The 22,023-nt window shown below is 39.7% G+C and overlaps 1 protein-coding gene across 13 annotated transcripts in view; it reads left to right on the top strand.

The window, feature by feature from the left end:
* LOC133661820 (neurexin-2-like) overlaps positions 1-22,023 on the top strand; it is a 957,097-nt gene that overhangs the window by 410,355 nt on the left and 524,719 nt on the right. Inside the window, exon 1 of one of the 13 annotated variants that reach the window (XM_062065343.1) lies at positions 10,053-10,103. The exons of the other annotated variants lie outside the window; for them this stretch is intronic. The gene's annotated coding sequence lies outside the window, so the exon portion shown is untranslated. Of the gene's footprint in view, positions 1-10,052; positions 10,104-22,023 lie in introns of those variants that run through there. 13 annotated transcript variants of the gene reach the window in all.

The following is a 22,023-nucleotide window of genomic DNA, read 5'->3' as shown; positions in this document are numbered from 1 at the left end:
CAACCTAAAATCATCAGTGAGGTTTTGGTCACAGTTGGGTGTTCCAACAGGACAATGACCCCAAACACATGCCAAAAGTGGTAAAGGAATGGCTAAATCAGGCAAGAATTAAGGTTTTAGAATGGCTTTCCCAAAGTCCTGACTTAAACGTGTGGACAACGCTGAAGAAACAAGTCCATGTCAGAAAAGCAACAAATTTAGCTGAACTGCACCAATTGTGTCAAGAGTGGTCAAAAATTCAACCAGACGCTTGCCAGAAGCTTGTGGATGGCTACCAAAAGCACCTTATCGCAGTGAAACTTGCCAAGGGACATGTAACCAAATATTAACATTGCTGTATGTATACTTTTGACCCAGCAGATTTGGTCACATTTTCAGTAGACCCATAATAAATTCATAAAAGAACAAAACTTCATGAATGTTTTTTGTGACAAACAAGTATGTTCTCCAATCACTCTATCACAAAAACATAAGGGTTGTAGAAATTATTGGAAACTCAAGACAGCCATGACATTAGGTTCTTTACTAGTGTTTGTACATTTTGACCACCACTGTATGTGTGTGTAGGCTGTATGGTTGTCCCGATACCAATTTTTTGGACCCTGGACCAAAATGTATTTTGATATTTTTCAATACAAAAAATTGCATTATTGGCATTATTCTAACAAAAAATGTTACGATACATTAAACATATGTTTCTTATTGCAATTTTGTCCTTAAATAAAATAGTGAACATATGAGACAACTTGTCTTTTATTAGTAAGTAAGCAAACACAGTCTCCTAATTTAGGTGCTGACGTATGCAGTAACATATTGTCATTTTCCATTCTCTTATTGTGTCAAAATTATGAAGGACAAGTGGTAGAAAATGAATTATTGATCTACTTGTTCATTTACTGTTAATATCTGCTTACTTTCTCTTTTAACATGTTCTATCTACACTTCTGTTAAAATGTAATAATCACTTATTCTTTTGTTGTTTGGATGCTTTACATTAGTTTTGGATGATACCACACATTTGGGTATCGATCCGATACCAAATACTTACAGGATCATACATTGGTCATATTCAAAGTCCTCCTGTGTCCAGGGACGTTTTTCCTGAGTTTATAAACATAATATGCATGTTAATAAAACAAAAACAGATTTTGTGATGCGAACATATATCGATGTAATCAGAGTAGTATCGACTAGATACGCTCCTGTACTTGGTATCATTACAGTGGATGTTGGGTGTAGATCCACCCATGGCGTTTGTTTACGTTGTGACGCCGGTGAGCTACGATGTGTAGTGAAGCATGTTTAGCTATTCCTTGTCCTGCAAGGATGATACTTGTAAGAAACGTACTTTATTTGTCGCCATGGAGGCGAGGATTAGTGATTTAGAAGTAGCTAACACACTGCCGACTATGGCTGGACATTAGCCGCTAGCTAGCTAGCCATTTCTTAAAGCACCTCTTCCTGAGGGCGTTTCAGTGTTATAACTTCACCTTTATCGTTAGTTTTTAAGCCAAAATGCGTCCGTTCTCCCTTTTCTGTCCACACACTGTCTGCTTGTAAGTACGAGGATGTCGTTGTGGCTTTGAGACACTTGTGATTTAGGGCTATATAAATAAACTTTGATTGATTGATTGATTGATACTCCATGATTGTGCGTTGCCGAACATGCTCGTCTGCTCGTAAAACCAGCAATGTAATGACAGTACCGGTATACTGTAGAACCCTAGTAGGCTGCATAATAATGCATTCATCCATCTATCCATGTTCTACTGCTTGTCCCTTTCGGAGTCGTGGGGGGGTGCTGGAGCCTATCCTAGCTGCGCTCGGGTGGAAGGCGGGGTACACCCTGGACAAGTCGCCGCCTCATTGCAGGGCCAACAGACAACATTCACACTTACATGATCACGCTAGGCAGTACATAATAATACAAAATGTGCATTGTTACGATCATGCCTTGATAATGATGTTAATCATGTAACCTATGTTTCTACCTAAATATTGCTTTTAAGATCTGTATATTATGTTTTGTACTTTATATCGTTTTAATAACTTTTTTCCATTTGGTAAAAAAGTTTAATATTGATCTGCCTGGTAACAGTCTGTCAATATCTACACTTGTGAATATTGAATCATTTATTCAGTCACAGTTGACCTTTTTAATGGATACAACATATTTCAGGGATACAAAACTTCAGGGAGGTTTTTATTTATCCAAATGGTATTGACCTTTATAAGATGCAACAGTGCCAAGGAACTCCCTGCACTTTTTTGTTTCTTTCTATTTACTTATTTTTTCAAATAAACATGCGTCATGCATTTAAACACATTTAAGTGCTGGAGCTTGTAACAATATTATTAACTATTATTATAACCAGTATTTTTTAGAGGCAGTATAGTACCGTTTATGATTCATTAGTACCGCATTACTGTACTATTACCGGTATACCGTACATCTCTACATGGCACTGAAGATTTGAGGAAAACCACTACCTTTGAGGCGTCCACACTGGAGAATAACTTTAATTAACGCCATCTAAAAAATGGTATAAAACATATGATAAAATATATGTAAAAATAAGATATAAAAGTATAACTATTACATATTTTTATTAAGTTAATAAAAACATAGCATTGATAAAACAATAGTAGTAATAATAATAATTAAGATAGAAAACAACACAATAAAAAATAAAAAACATTTTAATTTAATATGATCAGTAAAAAGTCTGATTAAAAAGGTGTGTTAGGATCCGCTGCACGGATCATATCCTGTTTGGGTTTTCGGGTCACTTGTGTTTTTTCTGTTAGTCTTGGTCCCATTCTAGTTCCTGTTTATGGACCTCTTAGTTGGTTACCATAGTAACTTATTACGTTCACCTGCCGCTGGGGTTCCCGACACGCACCTGTTGGTCATCATTGACATTATTATTTAAAGCCTGCCTTCTCAGTCAGTCGGTCTGGCTTCTTTGTTTTGCATCCCGCGACTGCCACGTAGGTTTGTTCTAGTTTCCTAGCTCCTGGTAGTAGTCACAATCTGTGCTAAGTGTTAGCCTTAGCTTCCGGTGCGCTCGGCACCTCGTCCTGTCGGTTTGTTTTCTGTTTTGGTACCAGTTTTGTGTTATTTTATAATTAAATCATGTCGTTACCTGAAAGTCCTGTCCGGTTGTCGTCCTTTGCATCTTGGGAGAACAAAAATCCCGCATCACCATGCGTCCCGAACGTGACAAAGTGTGTCTTTCGAAAATATATATTTTTTTAAATTCAACACTCTCTGCAGTTTTGATGCACTCTTGCAAGCTGTTCCACAAGTGGGGGCCATAGTGGCTAAATTCCACTTCACAGTGGGTCTTTTTTCTGTTATTTGGTAAAGCTAAAAGGCCAGTGCCAGAGGACCTCAGAATCCGCAAGGGTTGATACGGTAAAAGCATGTTGGATCGACAAGAAGGCGCAAAGCCATTAAATTATTAAAAATCTAATATTCTAACTTTAAAATCGACCCTGAAGCGGACAGGGAGCCAATGCAGTGACTTTAAACCTGATGTTATGTGCTCCCGCCCTCTGGTCCTTGTCAGCACGCATGCAGCTGAGTTTTCTAATAATTGGCTCTGAAAAAACACATGTGTTGAGCTCCAGTTGGTACACATGCAAGAATTGTAAAGAGGAGACAGTGGTGTGTCTTTATTTTTCTTGTATAACACCTTCCATTCTCCTGGAAAAACTTTCTGCAGTATTTTGGAGTTTGTCTGTGGGAATTATTAACCACCTGTAGAGTCAGGTGTCAGAAATATTCCTTTTTCTGACAAAAATGAAGAATTAGGGTGCATTCTCACCTGTTATGTTTGGTTAAATTAAAAGTAACCCGTGCCTTTGCTGTGCTATTACAGTTTGAATGCCATCATCTGAACTCTGTTCCGCACCAAAAACACAGCCTGATATGAACACTAAGCAGGTCAAGGACATTGTGCAGTGTTAAAGCGACAGTATGCTGACAAATACTGTATGTAAGAGAAAATGCGTAGGAAGTTGTTTCTCTTTGCTCTGCTCTTTCACTCTGTGTGAGTTTTAACAGCAATCTTTATAAATATATATATTTAGAAGGTGTTTATGAAAGCAAAAAAACCCCGACATACTCAGCCCAGCAGATGGCATTTTGGCTGGAAATAGTTGGGTTATGTCATGCAATATGTCACAAAAGTTTCCTAGTCAAGTCCTTACTTTCGGTACATGTTACTGTGCAGTCTTTTGTCCTACGAAAAAAATACCAGTGTAAACGCTCAGCAAACACCAAAGTGCGCACCAAGCGCCTGATCCAGTAAATCCAAATACTACGCGCTAAGTAATGTGCCCAAACTTTAAAATTGTGTGTACTAATAGTGTGCATGTTGTAGGTGATCTGGTAACGTGAAAAATGGTGCAGACCGCCCCATTTAAAATGAGAATTGTGTGTGTACTATACGAGCTGTACTTATAGAAGAGGCTCATTTCCCTCCATATTCAAGACATCACATCACATTTTTCACTTAAATGGGAATATATGAACATCCCAGCAGTCGGCATCCTAATGACAGCAGATGTGATGTTTTATTATGTTTGTTGGCTCTCATAAAGTCTGCAGTAAGTAGAAATCAGTGATGAAGAAAAAAAAAGCAAAAGTTGTGATGCATTTTTTAAATTAATGCACCGCGTTTGCTTAAAATTATCAAAATACGTACATTTTAAATGTTATTATAAAAGTGCCTGTTACTACATTACATTTATACTTACATCATCTTTATAAAACCTCAGTAGAGGTGTTTGGATGCTTTTTTAGGGGCTCTATTGAGAGATTTAAACGGCTCCCATAAGCTCCATTGTAAGCAGACTTTTGATCGAATTAATTTAATATTTTGAATGCATTAAAAAAAATCCATCCGTCGTCATGTCTTTCATAATCATTGTGAACAACAGGCAAAATTCCAAAAATAAGTGCAGTTCTCGATGCTAAATAAAGGCTCAAAAGAGCAGTTTTAGTTTTGATGGATCACCTTGCGAGTGCTAAATGATTATATTAGATTCTCCTCCCAATAGACAGACATTCTAAATTGATTACACCCCTTACTTTGCTCACTTTAGATAGATATATAGATAGATAGAACTTCATTGATTCCTTCAGGAGAGTTCCCTCAGGAAAATTTAAATTCCAGCAGCAGTGTACAGAATTGAGATCGGATTTAAAAAGTAAAAAGTAAATAATGGGCGTATAAATGGAAAATATAAAAATAAATAATATATAACTATAATAAATATAAAAATATTACAGTAAAAATAAGAATGTAACAAGATAAACTAGGCAGAGAGGAGTTGTACAGTCTGATGGCGTGTGGGACAAAGGAGTTCTTGAGTCTATTAGTCCTGCACTTGGGATGAAGCAGTCTAGCACTGAACAGGCTCCTCTGGCTACTGATAACGCTATGCAGAGGGTGACTGGCATCATCCATGATGCTCGCTAGTTTTTCCACAGTCCTCTTCTCTGCCACCGTCACCAGTGAGTCCAGTTTTATTCCGATTGTAGAGCAACAATCTTCTGCGCGCAAGACTAGTAGATCAGCTTTGCGTGTGCTATCAAGTTTGCATGTGTTTTAATACACACAAACCTTTTGTAGATCAGGCCACAAGCATATTTTTAAAATTTCCGGTCCGAATCAGAGTATTGCACCACAAGTGTCTACATAGCCTTAGGATCCATGTTATGTTTATGTTTCATTATTAGTTCAAGCTTATTTGTAAACCCACACTCAGCCTTTGGTGTGAATGCTGTATGTTTTCTATAATGGGTCATTTTAAATCCCTATAGATATTCTCATACATCCAGGTCATTGTATTCCTAGGGCAGTTAATTGATGGCAACCGGACTGAACAGCTTGTCATGGAAGACGTTTCACCTCTCATCCAACAGGCTTCATTCGGTTCATGGAGGATAAATAGTTTGAATCCGGCACCATGCTCTCAGACGTGAACTGGTTATTTTAAATGAATGCCAGTCTCGTTCAAAACATGTGACACCTTTCAAAGTGTAGACCCTCACCCCCCGGTACATACGTGTACATTTCGCAGACCTGCTCACGTGTCATGAAACACCTCAGCTGCCACTTTTTTAGAGAGTATGTTGTTTACCTGAGGCTGCATGATAGAGATGCAAGGAATGTAATAAGCAACGATGAGCCGCGCAACTGTCGTTCCCTGAATCTGTGCATCTGTGTGCGGCGGCCCTCCGGAGGCTGAATCATCTGTGCTGACAAATAATAAAAGAGAAGTGGGAGATAGTGTGCATTGCCCCATAAATATTTAAGGAGTGCAGGATTATTACAGGGTTGAGGTTTATGATTGTAGTAGTTTGGAGGGAATGTGAATGTGCACTGCCCTCATACATTTTTACCAATTTATATGTGTGGATGATTTGGTTTATTCTTTTGTCACACGTCCAGGGCCTCAAAGTGTCTGATGCGTTTATGGCAACTCCTGCAGGCTCACTTTATTATGATGGAGAATCTTCTCAAGCACACAATTTCTCCCCACAACTTGGGAAGAATCATGAACTCTGACTATATTGGATTATAAATGATGGTGCCGCCTGACGCAGTATAAAGCCATTTACCTGGCGACATCATTCATATTAGAATGTGTATGAATAAGAGATGGTCTATTTTCTTTGCTTATGAAGAACGTCTGGATGATGGATCTTGATTATCATAATGCATGGGTAAAAGTAGTTTAGATTTAAATAAGTGAGCTATGCACTTCCTAGTGGTGATGTCCCAAGAGTGGAAGTATATAGGCCTATAAGACCAACACTATTTATTGGGAATGTCAAAGGCTGCTTTTACACATGGGGTTTAGCACTCTAGTCTGGACAAAAAAGATAATTGGTGTGCACTTTGTTGCGGTTGGCTTTGCGTTCACATTGTTACTTGTGTCACGTGACCACCGACTGTGCAGTAAACACAAGCATAAAGTAAGGACTTAAAGGGCAACGGCACTTTTTTGGGAATTTTGCCTATTGTTCACGATCATTATGAAAGACAAGAAGACAGATTGTTTTTTTGTTTGTTTGTTTTTTTAATAGATTCTAGCTTGTAAATAAACGTGAATAAAAGTCTGCTTAAAATAGAGTCAATGGGAGGTCTTCTATTCCGCCCATAAAGCCCTCTAAATAACCATTCAAAAACTGCCAACAATAATCAATTTACATTTTGTGACCTGAATTAACCAAGTAATATTGATATTGTTAATATAACCGCTAACGCAGACAAACTATTTATAGCGGCACCGTTATTACAGAGTGCTAACTTATTACAGAGTGCTAACTAGCTTGTATTGCTTTGTTGACATTGGCTGGTGAGCTGCTTTCTCGCCTGAGAGCTGGTGAAATATTGTTGTAGATAACAAATAATGCCTGTTACCCTAAAAGTAGACGGATGAGGACATAATCCGACGAGTTGGTCCACTTTGGCATTCATTTTGACCCGGAAATGGTGAGAAATACACAAAAAAAGGCCTGTTTCTGCCACCTTTTTTTATTCGCAAGGATTGTGTCATTCTTCATCTAAACGGTAATTGATCTACATCCTAACAGTTGGCATCCTAGTGAGAGCAGACATTGTACTGTAAGTGATGTTTTACTATGTTTGTTGGCGCTCATCAAGTCTGCAGTGAGTGGTAATCAGCGATGTTGTCGAAAGAAAAAGCAAACAAAAGAGCGTTTTTGAAATGTTTGCGCCACCGTGTGCTTATTGATATGTACAGTACATATACCTGTACACTTACAACGTACACTATATTGCCAAAAGTATTTGGCCACCCGTCCTGATGATGAAAATCAGGTGTCCTAATCACTTGGCCCGGCCACAGGTGTATAAAACCAAGCACTTAGGCATGGAGACTGTTGAATTGGCCGCTCTCAGGAGCTCAGTGATTTCCAGCATGGAACTGTCATAGAATGCCACCTGTGCAACAAATCCAGTCGTGAAATTTCCTCGCTCCTAAATATTCCAAAGTCGGCTTTATTATAAGAAAATGGAAGAGTTTGGGAACAACAGCAACTCAGCCATGAAGTGGTAGGCCACGTAAACTGACAGAGAGGGGTCAGTGGATGCTGAAGCGCATAGTGCAAAGATTTTCTGCACAGTCAGTTGCTACAGAGTTCCAAACTTCATGTGACCTTCCAATTAGCCCACATACAGAACGCAGAGAGCTTCATGGAATGGGTTTCCATGGCCGAGCAGCTGCATCTAAGCCGGATGCAGTGGAGACGCCTTCTCTGGAGTGATGAATCACGCTTTTCCATCTGGCAATCTGATGGACGAGTCTGGGTTTGGAGGTTGCCAGGAGAACGGTACATTTCGGACTGCATTGTGCCAAGTGTGAAATTTGGTAGAGGAGGAATTATGGTGTGGGGTTGTTTTTCAGGAGTTGGGCTTGGCCCCTTAGTTCGAGTGAACGGAACTTTGAATGCTCCAGGATACCAAAACATTTTGGACAATTCCATGCTCCCAACCTTGTGGGAACAGTTTGGAGCGGGCCCCTTCCTCTTCCAACATGACTGTGCACCAGTGCACAAAGCAAGGTCCATAAAGACATGGATGACAGAGTCTGGTGTGGATGAACTTGACTGGCCTGCACAGAGTCCTGACCTGAACCCGATAAAACACCTTTGGGATGAATTAGAACGGAGACTGAGAGCTAGGCCTTCTCGACCAACATCAGTGTGTGACCTCACCAATGCGCTTTTGGAAGAATGGTCGAACATTCCTATCAACACTCTACACAAACTTGTGGACAGCCTTCCCAGAAGAGTTCAAGCTGTAATAGCTGCAAAAGGTGGACCGACATCATATTGAACCCTATGGGTTAGGAATGGGATGGCACTTCAAGTTCATATGTGAGTCATGGCAGGTGGCCAAATACGTTTGGCAATATAGTGTATAAACCTTAATGGAGGCGTTTTTTCAAGCGCTTTTTTAAGCAGAATACAGCGTCTCCCATTGGCTCCATTGTAAACAGAATTAAGCTTGCATGTATTTACTATTTAGAAAAACATATTTGTTCTTGTCTTACAAATAAATTGTCAATATAGACAACATTTTTTTAAAAAAAAAGTGCAGTTGCTCTTTAATAGGCAGCTTTTATGACGTATTATGGGATGTAATACATCAACAGAATTCTCTGCTTGGTTGAATAGAAATGTTAGATATCACAAAAAGCTTTACATTTCAAGACTGGCATTTTTGCCCGGAGAGGGAGAGAGCAGAGCAAAGAGACAACACTTTCAATCCATTGTCTTTTACATACTTGACATTTCTGCATCATAAACTCAAGTGAACCAAACCACACCAGAGTTCACTTGCAAGTGGACCAAGACCCATCTCTCCAGCAGTCTCGGTCCGCTTACGTGGTGCAGATCAGGTTTTGTTCACTCTTAACTAAACGAGCCAAACGCAAAAGAATATAAATGCACTGTTTATTTCTTAAGAAATCCCAGCATGCCACCTTCGTGTAGTCTCCGTTCCCAGCCTCTCCCTGGTGGTGCAAGGCACTTTTCTTGTATCCCATTGGTTGGTGGATGAGAAAAAATGACTGTGACATTAGTTATCGATTCCACATTTAATACATTGGGCTTCTACGCTGCGCCAGACACATTGATTTCTATTTTGGATGTCACAGAGAACAAAAAAAAAAGGTGAGGCCTGTTCCACTTAGAACAATTGATGGTGGTGTTCGTTTTGAGGGGGGGGGGGTAAAATGACAACCAGCTCCGAGTTTCCCCACAAACAAAGAGGTCACATTTGGCTTTTGATTGCTCTGTGCACATTGGGAGAGGTTGTTGAGCTGTAGTTTATGGGATTTTTTTTTTTGATGGAGGTCTTCGAAAAACATGGACATATATCCACCATCTTGTTTGTTGTACCATCCATTGCTTAAACTGCAAAATAGGTTGGTTGAAATAATAAGCCTACAGCGTGCATAATGGCTTGTGCAGCTGGTCAGGCACGCCATGTGACTGTTGGTGCTGAAAGGAGATTGCCCACAGGACAGCAGGGGGACATCCATGCCAGCATGAACATACGGTAATATAACGGGCTAACGTTTTGGGGTCAAGAGGCTTTAACTCTACACAGCAAACTAATTTAAGAGTAGCTTTATTTTATTCATTGTTTGTCCATGAATTGTCTTTGTTGCTGCATTAGTTTTGTATGCTCTGTTTGTTGAACCCCAAAGGTTACCATATTATTTCTTTGGAATTCTGAACCCTGGAGGCAGAGGTGACTTTATGCTAGCGCAAATGTGATGTTTTATATGCACAAAACCTTGTCGACAGGGTGCATTAGTAAGAGGAGGATGACTAAAAATGAAGAGTGTCTCTCCCACGGTCAGTCCTTGTGTCGTTTGCCCCCTCCCCATGTCCACCCTGTCAGGACCACTGCTGTCACATGTCAGTCAAGCATGTTTAAAGTGATGTGTGCTGCGCATGAAAGTCATTAATCATCATGAAGGATTACCATTGGCTTGATGCTTGCTGTTGCACTGCTGCACAAAAAAAAAAATATTGATATGTATGTACAGTGGGGGTGTCCTAATCTAATATTGATATTGGGCATTGGTCCGATATCAGTAAAAAACAAAAGTATGATGTTGGCTTACATGTAAAATGTCCGACATAAACTCTAAAACAAACAGTACTGCAGCTTGTTTACTTGTGCAAAGGTGAACAGCCAGTTACAGTTGTGGTCAAAAGTTTACATACACTTGTAAAGAACATAATGTCATGGCTGTCTGGAGTTTCCAATCATTTCTACAACTCTTATTTTTTTGTGATAGAGTGATTGGAGCACATACTTGTTGGTCACAAAAAACATTCATGAAGTTTGGTTCTTTTATGAATTTATTATGGGTCTACTGAAAATGTGACCAAATATGCTGGGTCAAAAGTAAATAAGGCACTTTTGGTAGCCATCCACAAGCTTCTGGTTGAATTTTTGACCCTTCCTCTTGACAGAATTGGTGCAGTTCAGCTAAATTTGTTGGTTTTCTGACATGGACTCATTGGGGTTAATTTTCAATCTATAAAAATAATTTAAAAAATACATCAAAATCAAATTACAGTATGTTTTTTCATGTAGTTTGCTAATTTTCCTCGACTGATATACAAATACTTGCTCTTTTGACATCCAATGGACACATTTAGAACAGCTGTTTCTTTCATTCAAAAATTTCAGGTTAATTTTTATACTTGGCACACTCATCCCGCGGGCCGGATAAAACCTGTTCGTGGGCCTGATCCGGCCCCCGGGCCGTACCTTTGACACCCCTGCATTAGAGAGAGTTGGGGCTTCACATGTAGCTATGAAAATACAGAAAACAAAACTATTTGAGAAATCAGACTAATTAAGTGCATGGAAACGTAGTGAATGACACTCCACTTCAAGTTAAAGACAGTATACTTCAATTTAAGATAATTAATAATAGGTAAATTATTGTTTATCATACCTACCACAGTATTGTTATCTGTTTGACTAGTTCCACTTGATCAAAACGTTTGATGTGTTTTTTTTTTTTGTAGAGAGTCTGGAATATGTGGGAGGATAGGAATCATCATCAATCAATCAATCAATCAATCAATGTTTATTTATATAGCCCTAAATCACAAGTGTCTCAAAGGGCTGTACAAGCCACAACGACATCCTCGGTACAAAGCCCACATACGGGCAATGAAAACTCACCCCAGTGGGACGTCAATGTGAATGACTATGAGAGACCTTGGAGAGGACCGCATATGTGGGTAACCCCCCCCCCCCCCCCCCCCCCCCCCCTCTAGGGGAGACCGAAAGCAATGGATGTCGAGTGGGTCTGACATAATATTGTGAAAGTCCAACACATCAGCGAAAGTCCAGTCCATAGTGGGGCCAGCAGGAACCATCCCGAGCGGAGACGGGTCAGCAGCGTAAAGATGTCCCCATCCGATGGACAGGCTAGCGGTCCACCCCGGGTTGGGAGCAGAGAAGAAAAGAAAAGAAACGGCTGATCAACTGGTCTAAAAAGGGAGTCTATGTAAAGGCTAGAGTATACAAATGAGTTTTAAGATGAGACTTAAATGCTTCTACTGAGGTAGCATCTCTAACTTTTACCGGGAGGGCATTCCATAGTATTGGAGCCCGAATGGAAAACACTCTATAGCCCGCAGACTTTTTCTGGGCTCTGGGAATCACTAATAAGCCGGAGTTCTTTGAACGCAGATTTCTTGCCGGGACATATGGTACAATACAATCGGCAAGATAGGCAGGAGCTTGACCGTGTAGTATTTTATACGTAAGTAGTAAAACCTTAAAGTCGCATCTTAGGTGCACAGGAAGCCAGTGCAAGTGAGCCAGTATAGGCGTAATATTATCAAACTTTCTTGTTTTTGTCAAAAGTCTAGCAGCCGCATTTTGTACCATCTGTAATCTTTTAATGCTAGACATAGGGAGGCCCGAAAATAAAACGTTACAGTAATCGAGACGAGATGTAACGAACGCATGGATAATGATCTCAGCATCGCTTGTGGACAAAATGGAACGGATTTTAGCGATATTACGGAGATGAAAGAAGGCCGTTTTAGTAACACTCTTAATGTGTGACTCAAACGAGAGAGTTGGGTCGAAGATAATACCCAGATTCTTTACCGAGTCGCCTTGTTTAATTGTTTGGTTGTCAAATGTTAAGGTGGTATTATTAAATAGATGTCGGTGTTGAGCAGGACCGATAATCAGCATTTCCGTTTTCTTAGCGTTGAGTTGCAAAAAGTTAGCGGACATCCATTGTTTAATTTCATTAAGACACGCCTCCAGCTGACTACAATCCGGCGTGTTGGTCAGCTTTAGGGGCATGTAGAGTTGAGTGTCATCAGCATAACAGTGAAAGCTAACACCGTATTTGCGTATGATGTCACCTAGCGGCAGCATGTAAATACTAAAGAGTGCAGGGCCAAGAACCGAACCCTGGGGATCTCCGCACGTTACCTTAACATAGTCCGAGGTCACGTTGTTATGGGAGACACACTGCATCCTGTCAGTAAGATAAGAGTTAAACCAAGACAAGGCTAAGTCAGACATCCCAATACGCGTTTTGATACGCTCTAATAAAATATTATGATCAACAGTATCGAAAGCGGCGCTAAGATCAAGAAGCAGCAACATAGATGACGCATCAGAATCCATCGTTAGCAATAGATCATTAGTCATTTTTGCGAGGGCTGTCTCCGTAGAGTGATTTGCCCTGAAACCGGATTGAAAAGGTTCACAGAGATTGTTAGACGCTAAGTGTTCATTTAGCTGCTGTGCGACAATTTTTTCGAGGATTTTCGAGATAAACGGAAGGTGGGACACCGGCCGGTAGTTTACCATGAGGTCAGGATCGAGGTTAGGTCTTTTGAGTAGAGGATGAATAGCCGCTTTTTTGAATGCTAGGGGAACAGTGCCAGAGGAAAGTGATACGTTTATAATATTTAACACTGATGGACCTAATAATACAAAAAGCTCCTTGATAAGTTTCCCAGGAATTGGGTCAAGTAAACATGTTGTTTGTTTTGTCCCATTTACACATTTTAACAATTCCTCCAATGTTATTTCATCAAAGAGAGAGAAACTATTTTGGAGGGCAGTGTCCGTCGTATATACAGTCGTATCTGTGTTAATAGAACCCAGTTGTAGCTGAGATGCATTGTCTTTAATCTCTTTTCTAATGACTTCAATTTTCTTATTAAAGAAATTCATAAAGTCATCTGCTGAGTGGGTGGAGCTACTGGGAGGAGTCCCTTGTTGGGTTCGCGATGCTACTGTACTAAACAAAAATTTAGGATCATTTTTGTTGAGGTGGATGAGATTTGAGTAATATTTAGCTTTAGCTGAGGTAAGCATGCGTTTGTAAGTTATTAAACTATCACACCATGCTTGATGGAAAAGCTCAAGTTTAGTCGCACGCCATTTGCATTCCAGCTTTCTACATGATAATTTCTGGGGTTTAGTTTCTTCTGTAAACCATGGGGTACGCCTTTTAGGGGCCCTTTTTAGCTTTAGCGGTGCTACACTATCAATGGTGTCGCGCAGGGCGTCGTTAAAGTTGTTAGTGAGGTTATCAATAGAGCCCACATAATTTGGGAATGGTGCCATTACCGAAGGCAGTAAGTCAGTAAGAGTCGTCGTTGTGGCAGCATTAATGTTGCGGCTGCTATAGAAGTTATTATTATTATTATTAGTTTGTTGACAATGAGTCAGAACTTCGAATTTTATAAGGTAATGATCGGACATTACTTTAGTGTACGGGAGTATCGTAACTTTGGAGGTGGTGACACCCCTGACAAGCACTAGATCTATCGTATTACCGTTGCGATGCGTGGGTTCATTTATTATTTGTGTAAGACCACAGCTATCAATTATAGTCTGGAGCGCCACGCATGGAGGGTCCGATGGGGTATTCATATGGATGTTAAAGTCTCCCATTATGATTATATTGTCGGCGTGCGTCACTAGATCAGCAACGAACTCTGAAAATTCATTGATAAAGTCCGAATAGGGACCTGGGGGGCGGTAGATGACAGCCAGGTGCAGAGGCAGCGGTGTGACAAACCTCATAGTAAGCACCTCAAACGAGTTATATTTATTATTTAGGTCCGAGGTAAGGCTAAAGTTTTTGTTGTATATTAGTGCAACACCCCCACCCCTTTTAATGGGACGGGCAATATGTGTTCCCGTATAGCCAGGAGGAGACGCCTCACCCAGCGCATAAAATTCGTCTGGTTTGAGCCAGGTCTCGGCTAGACCAACGACATCAAGATTGTTGTCTCTAATGACTTCATTAACTAATAACGTTGTGGAAGACAATGATCTTATGTTTAAAAAGCCCATATTATAGGTAGTGTGCTGTTTTGAGGAGTTTTTGTTGAAAGTATCCGTAGTAGCAATATTAATAATGTTACGTTTATTATGCGTAGTGCACTTTAAATAATTTCGACCATATCTAGGAATTGATATGACAGGAATTTTTAGATTGTTTGCCACCTCAGTAAAATGCATGTCCACCTCTGACGCAGAAAAAACATTATGTGAGTTGTATATTATTCTAAGAGAATTGCTATGTGTGCAGGGATTATCCAGCCTGGCACTGGCTAGTTCTATCTTAACAGACTCCTTATTAGCGCTTCTTTGAGGATTAGCCTTTAGCGTTAGCCCCGCTAACAACAACGCCTTTAGCTTTGTTGTTAGCCCCGCCCGACATCCCCGCTTCTGCTTCCGAGCACACCGCTTACGTCTCTTTCGTTGACGGTCTCCGCTGGTAGTGGACGCCGCTGCTTCAAAGGCCACTGCTGGATGTAGCTCGCAAAGAATTCCCAAGCTAGCGAGTAGGTCCACCGTACACGCATCTTTCAGCCCAAAATGGCCCGATCTCTCCACATCCAGAATCGTAAGTCGGTCGTAAGTGATCACAGAGTGAACACGCTGTGAGCCAGCCATGAAATTGACTGAATTGACGGGTATTTTTGCCAAATCGTTCTACACTTCCAAGAGCGCTTGCAAGAAGCTGCCGCCGTGAAGCGCCGCCATCTTTTTATGGATAAAATGTGAAATAAATTCATCTAAATGCAGTGAAATGCAAAACCAGAATCGGAGAGTGTGATGAGGATCCCATAATGTGTGGTAGATAAAGAAGAGAAAAAGGATACATTGACGAAGGACAAGAAGGGGAAAAAGCTGACTTGTCCTGACAATTACTGTGGCTGCCAGAAAGAGGCTAATCAAATGGCACTTGGCATAGCGGGCCTGTTATTCACGCAGCTGGTGTAGGAGGGAGAGAATGAGCTGTGACAGGAGGGAGAAAAGATTGGAACGGAGGGGAAAAGGAGGGACTGCAGAGGCAACACATAAGGAAGGATGGATTAGGAGCACTGGAGGAATGATGCTGTAAGTGGACACAAGTGTCAGCAGGAGCTAACTTCATGTGGCAAGCTGATGCAGCTGTGTCACCTTGGTCACCACACAATATATGTTATGTTCGCGTTATCTTATGTTCGGTTAAAATCAACTCTGGTGCATTTGCTGTGGTGGTCAAGTGTGAACAAGATCATTCTAACCCAAGTTGTGCACCAAACCAGCTTGCAATTAAACCAGGGGTGTCAAACTATATTTAGATCGGGGGCCACATGGAGAAAAATCTACTCCCAAGTGGACCGGACTGGTAAAATCACGACACGATAAACACTTAAAAATAAACACCAACTTCAGATTGTTTTCTTTGTTTAAAAATAGAACAAGCACATTCTGAAAATGTACAAATCATAATGTTGTTTTTGTTGTTTTTTACACTTACATGTTGCGTTTAGTATTTTTTTACCTTTATTTGTCGTTATTTATACTTTCTGAATAAATTATGTGATAATATTCATCAGTCAACTCATTGATGTTAATTTTCAATCCATCAATATAAAAAAAATAATATCAAAATCAAATTACAGGATGTAATTTATGTAGTTTGCTCATTTTCCTCGACTGGTGCACTAACAGCAGGTTTATTTGTTTTACATATGTAGCATCATCTACAAAGATACAAAGAATTGCCCTTGCAACATCTGGTGGACACTTTTAGAACAGCAGTTTCTTTCATTCAAAAATTCCAGCTAATTTTTATACTTAGCAAACTCATCCCGCGGGCTGTATAAAACCTGTCCATACGTTTGACACCCCTGAATTAAACGTAAGTGCAGTTTGGTTCACTTGAGCGCAAACTTTAACGCTACACAGATCAAAGACTTGGTCCAGTGGTAAAGTCACAACATGCACAAATTACAAATGTGTTGGAATTGCTTCATATGCTCCGATCTCCACCTTTGTGTGTGTATGTGGCATTCTTTATAAGTATATTTTAAAAGCTTTTTGTGAAATTTAAATTTAAAAATATAGCAGGATATTAAAAAAAACATATTCAACTAAGGAGATGGACATTTTGTTTTAAATATTTAAGTTAAGTCATGTAAAAGCTCACAGAAGCTGTCCAATCAAGTGCTTTATGTTCTTTACAGTGCAGCCTTTTAAATTTTTATTTTTTTTCTATTCCAGTCCAGATAACCCGACAACAAGTGTGAATAAGGATGCGTACCGTCTTTGGTACTTTTATATGCACTGACCAAATTATGTAGTTACTACCAGGTATCGATATGTGTAAAATCAAACGGTACAATATTTTGATAGTTTTATTGCACAGTTTTTATTTTTTTTAGTCATAGTCTTTTGATGAAAATGTATTTAAATTTGTGTCATCTAAATTGATTTGGTTTTAGTCTAGTTTTTGTCAACAAAATGACATCACATTTTATAAAATTACAGTAAATTTAGTCAACTAATATGTAGAGTATAAAATATAAGGCTTCTTTAAACTTAGACAAACTTCATTAATCCACAAGGGACATTTTCAAGTTACAGTTTATTTTAAAACCCCTTTATTTAGGCTACCTGCAAATAATTAGTTGAAAAATAGCATGATCTTATGGTCAGGAATGATGTCGTTAGTCATTTTTCGTTCTACAGGTGAATGCAAATACAGTAAGGACCTGATTTACTCAAGGTTTGCGTGTACTAAAACATGTGCAAATTTGATAGCACATGCAAAGCCCATCTACTAAAAATGTGCAAAGTGGATTGCGTCTGTTAAGTGAGCAGAACAATGCATGCAACCCATTTTGCATCCTCATTAATATGCATAACACTGTATATGCTGATCATCAAAACACTCACAATACTGGGAGGAGAAGATATACATAAAAAATATTTTTTACGCACAATGTGATTTATCAACACTCACCGTTTTACGAACTCTAGAGTTTTATTTAGCACGTGTGGGAAGGATGCGCTATCTGACACAGATGTACACTGCTGTGAAAAAAGAGGTTCTCCCGCTGCACAGGCAATGGACAGAGAATCCTCTACCCTCCGTGTGTTCAACATATAACAAATATTAGACTTATTGTCTTATTGTCTATTCAGCAATTTCATTGTATTATTTTATAGCTGCACGATCAGGTAAGGGGCCGAACAAAATTAATTGAATTTTTATTTTTTTATTTAGGAAATATATTACTATAATATATCTCCTACATGAAAAAAATATATATTCATTGTGCATTTTCTTGCATCTAAGTCATTCCAGTCAGTGAGCCACAGCCTTGCACACAGAATTAAGTATAAGTGTGGGTATTTTTCTGTTGTCGAGATTGCGATTAAGGAAAAGTGTTACAGATTACACTGTATATGTGTGATGCTGGTTCAACACATCACACACAGGTAGAAGCATGACAGCATGAATGTGCAGACAAATGATCAAGTGCCTCAGTGGTAAAAGCCCTGTATGCAGGCAACATCCTCATTTAACTAAAGCGATTTGCACCACTTTTCAATTGCACACAGTGTTAGTAGATCACAGGTAACACACCTACTAATAGTACAAGCTATGTTGTTTTTTTGCACACGCTGTCTCGCGCTTGTTCTTTGAATCTTAGTAAATTGGGCTTTAAATGTCTTTCAGGTACTTTTTCAATTTAGCAAAGCAAAATGTACATGTGTTGTAAAATAGATGCATGTCCTTCATCATAATTTGTTAATAAATGGCCACCTCAAATAAATAAATAGGAAACGCTGCATCCACTTCCGCTTCTTGCTGCGCGCGTGACATAAGCGCCTTGGACCACATTAAAAGTGCTCTTTCCTTTACATTTACCATTAAATAAACGGGTCCTTGAGGCAGAGAAAAATATCTGATATTTTTTTTAGTAAGGAAGTAATACAGTATAATTAGCTTTAACCTACAGTTGTGTAGATGTCACGACGACTCTCCTGCTGATGGCGTCTTAGCATTAAAAAATGTATGTGCCGTCTTCACTTTCCCCTAAATGTACACATATTACAATGTGGAAAATGTTAAATCCATATATTTTTTTAATTCATTCAGAAAACTTATCTCACAAGGAAGAGTATCTGGTAGAGTCTCTTTTTTAACTAACTACCAGCTCTTTCATATGTGCGCTGTTAAAAAGCTGTGATTAAATATATTCCCAACTTGTCTAAACCATCCACCAGACAAAATAAATATGATTGGATTTCGTTTCTGTCAACATTTTTGTCTTGTTTTTTTGACTAAAATGCCAGTTAATTTTGTTATTGTCTTAATCAATGTGAATTTGGATGTCTTATTTATCGTCTTATTTTTGTCAGGGGAAAATAGTTTGTTGACAAAAACTCAGACAGAAAGTATTATTATTTAACAAACAATGACGAGACGTCACATCCGGTTGCAAACTCGGCAGGCAAATAAGCACTCAGAGCACTAGATCATGTTGCAACTTTCCATGTCAACAAAGCAGGAATGCCTGATAGAAAACACTCAAAACGTACAGTAAAGCTCCACTTTTCAAAATGCGGCAGCTCGATGCTCATCTACATTGCATTTGCCAACGACATGCTACTGAATAGCATTACAAATTTTACATGGCGATTTCAACACCTCCAAGTTTGGTCATGAAATCTAAGAAGCATGTTACAACCAAAGAGTTGGTGGGCAATTAAGTACAATACCTACAGTATAAACACATTTTAGAGGGCAACAGAAGACCAGATTCAGCTTAATAACAAAAACTACTACTGGGTGCTACACAATGGCTGCCCATTGCTCCTCAAGAGAGGATGGGTTAAATGCAGAGATTACATTATCAGCTTGGAATTTCAAAGTCTATTATAATAATACTTGCAAATGAGAATCAGGAGAGTAAGAAAAAAGGATATAACAAAGTGACAGCAGTTATATTTATCAGCTCACTGTTAAATGTTGAATATAAAACTGATATTTTATTATTAAATACATTAACTAAATGAACACCCACAAAAGTGCTGGAAATTGGTACCATCTAGTACTGGCATCGATTCCCTGGTACCAGGAATTGGTACCGTATTGATTCAAATGTGAAAGTTACCCCACATGTGTGAACACAGCAGAAAATAACATTCGCTCGTCTGGTCATTTTTTAATTTAGTGTGTGAATGTTGTCGGTCTATCTGTGTTGGCCCTGCGATGAGGTGCAGACTTGTCCGGGGTGTACCCCGCCTTCCTGCTCGAGTGCAGCTGGGATAGGCTCCAGCCCCCCCACAATACCAAGAGAGAGAGAAGCGGTAGAAAATGCATGCATAATAGGACAACGTAAGATACATTTACACATTTCCGACTGCAAATCATGCTGTCTGTTCCTTATTTGTATCTTTCTCGAGTGCATTATACTTGTGTAACGGTGTCTTGCGGCTCATGTGTGTGTGCTTCTTTGTGAGTGAGTCACAGGGGCTGGCCTATAATTGAAAGAAGGCACAAAGCGTGTGAGGCTCAAAGCAAAAGGGTGACACTGTGCAGCAACAGGGTGGCCAGTCGATGCTAATTTCAATAACTCTTTAATTGTGCGTGTCAGGGATGCTTTGGATCAAATAGTGAGCGTGTGTATGTGCGCAGAGGGATAGGGATTCTCCCTTGTAAAATATTCATGGTGGAGAATGAACAAAGAGAATGGGGGGATAGATACGCCTCTTCAGGGATTTTGATGCTCAGCGTTTGGCTCTGTGGAAGCGAGGAATGATGGAAGGTTAACACACTTCTCTTTGTGTGTCTTCCTCTCGTCTTTACCCCTCCCTTGTTGCAGGGAATAGCTGACATTGTGACATTGTCTCCTACTCGTATTTCTTGTCTAACCCCCCCCCCCCCACACACACACACACACACACACCGAGCACTGCGCCCACTATGTGTCATATTCTACAGATGCGAGCGACGATGAGATGGTTTACTGCTGCACTATTTTTTAAAATCACAAATAATGACAAAACAAGTGCGTATAAATTGGGATTTGTATTCATTCATCCCACTCTAAAGCTAGAAGAGAATGTGTTTTTTTTTTTTCTTTTAATCCCATAAAAAATGGATGATGTTTAATTTATATACAGTAAATGCAGAGTCTACTATAGTTACCAAATGTGTGGTCTACAAATGCAAATAACAGCTGGGGTCAGTTGCTGTTGGCAATATCTGGATTGCAAATGAAATATTACGAGTGGTCATCATTTAGCAGCTTAATTTAACTCTGTATGCTGTTTGTGTTAACTCCTGCATGTTATTTGTTATTTTCAATTAACTTATTAGATATATATTAGTGCTGAGTGAGCAGTTTTGCCCCCTACCGTGATTCTAACATTGTGTTGTAAGTAGAGATGTCCGATAATGGCATTTTTGCCGATACCCGATATTCCGATATTGTCCAACTCTTAATTACCGATTCCGATATCAACTGATACCGATATATACAGTCGTGGAATTAACACATTATTATGCCTAATTTTGTTGTGATGCCCCGCTGGATGCATTAAACAATGTAACAAGGTTTTCCAAAATAAATCAACTCAAGTTATGGAAAAAAATGCCAACATGGCACTGCCATATTTATTACTGAAGTCACAAAGTGTATTATTTTTTTTAACATGCTTTAAAACAGCAGCTTGGAATTTGGGACATGCTCTCCCTGAGAGAGCATGAGGAGGTTGAGATGGGCGGGGTACAGGGGGGGTTGGGGGTAACGGGGGGTGTATATTGTAGCGTCCCGGAAGAGTTAGTGCTGCAAGGGGTTCTGGGTATTTGTTCTGTTGTGTTTATGTTGTGTTACGGTGCGGATGTTCTCCCGAAATGGAACAGGTAGCTACGTTCTGGCCTGACTTAAAAAGCGTGGCGTCTCATCAGCGTCAGGTGTGCAGATTGCTGATTAATTGCAGCCACCGGCTGCAGCAGGAGAGGTGCGCCCGTGGGTGTGTCCCGAAGTGCGCTCCGCGGAGCACATAGCAGAGTGCACAGAGGAATGCGCTGCGGCATGCGCTTGTGCCGTGACAAATATTGCTTGTTTATAACGTCTTGCCGTTTATTTATATTCATATTTCGAGACCA

This window comes from Entelurus aequoreus, linkage group LG12, assembly GCF_033978785.1.
Source record: "Entelurus aequoreus isolate RoL-2023_Sb linkage group LG12, RoL_Eaeq_v1.1, whole genome shotgun sequence".
In the NCBI taxonomy this organism is placed as follows: domain Eukaryota; kingdom Metazoa; phylum Chordata; class Actinopteri; order Syngnathiformes; family Syngnathidae; genus Entelurus; species Entelurus aequoreus.
The sequence above is the reverse complement of the archived record's forward strand: the minus strand, read 5'-3'. Positions and strand labels throughout refer to the sequence as shown.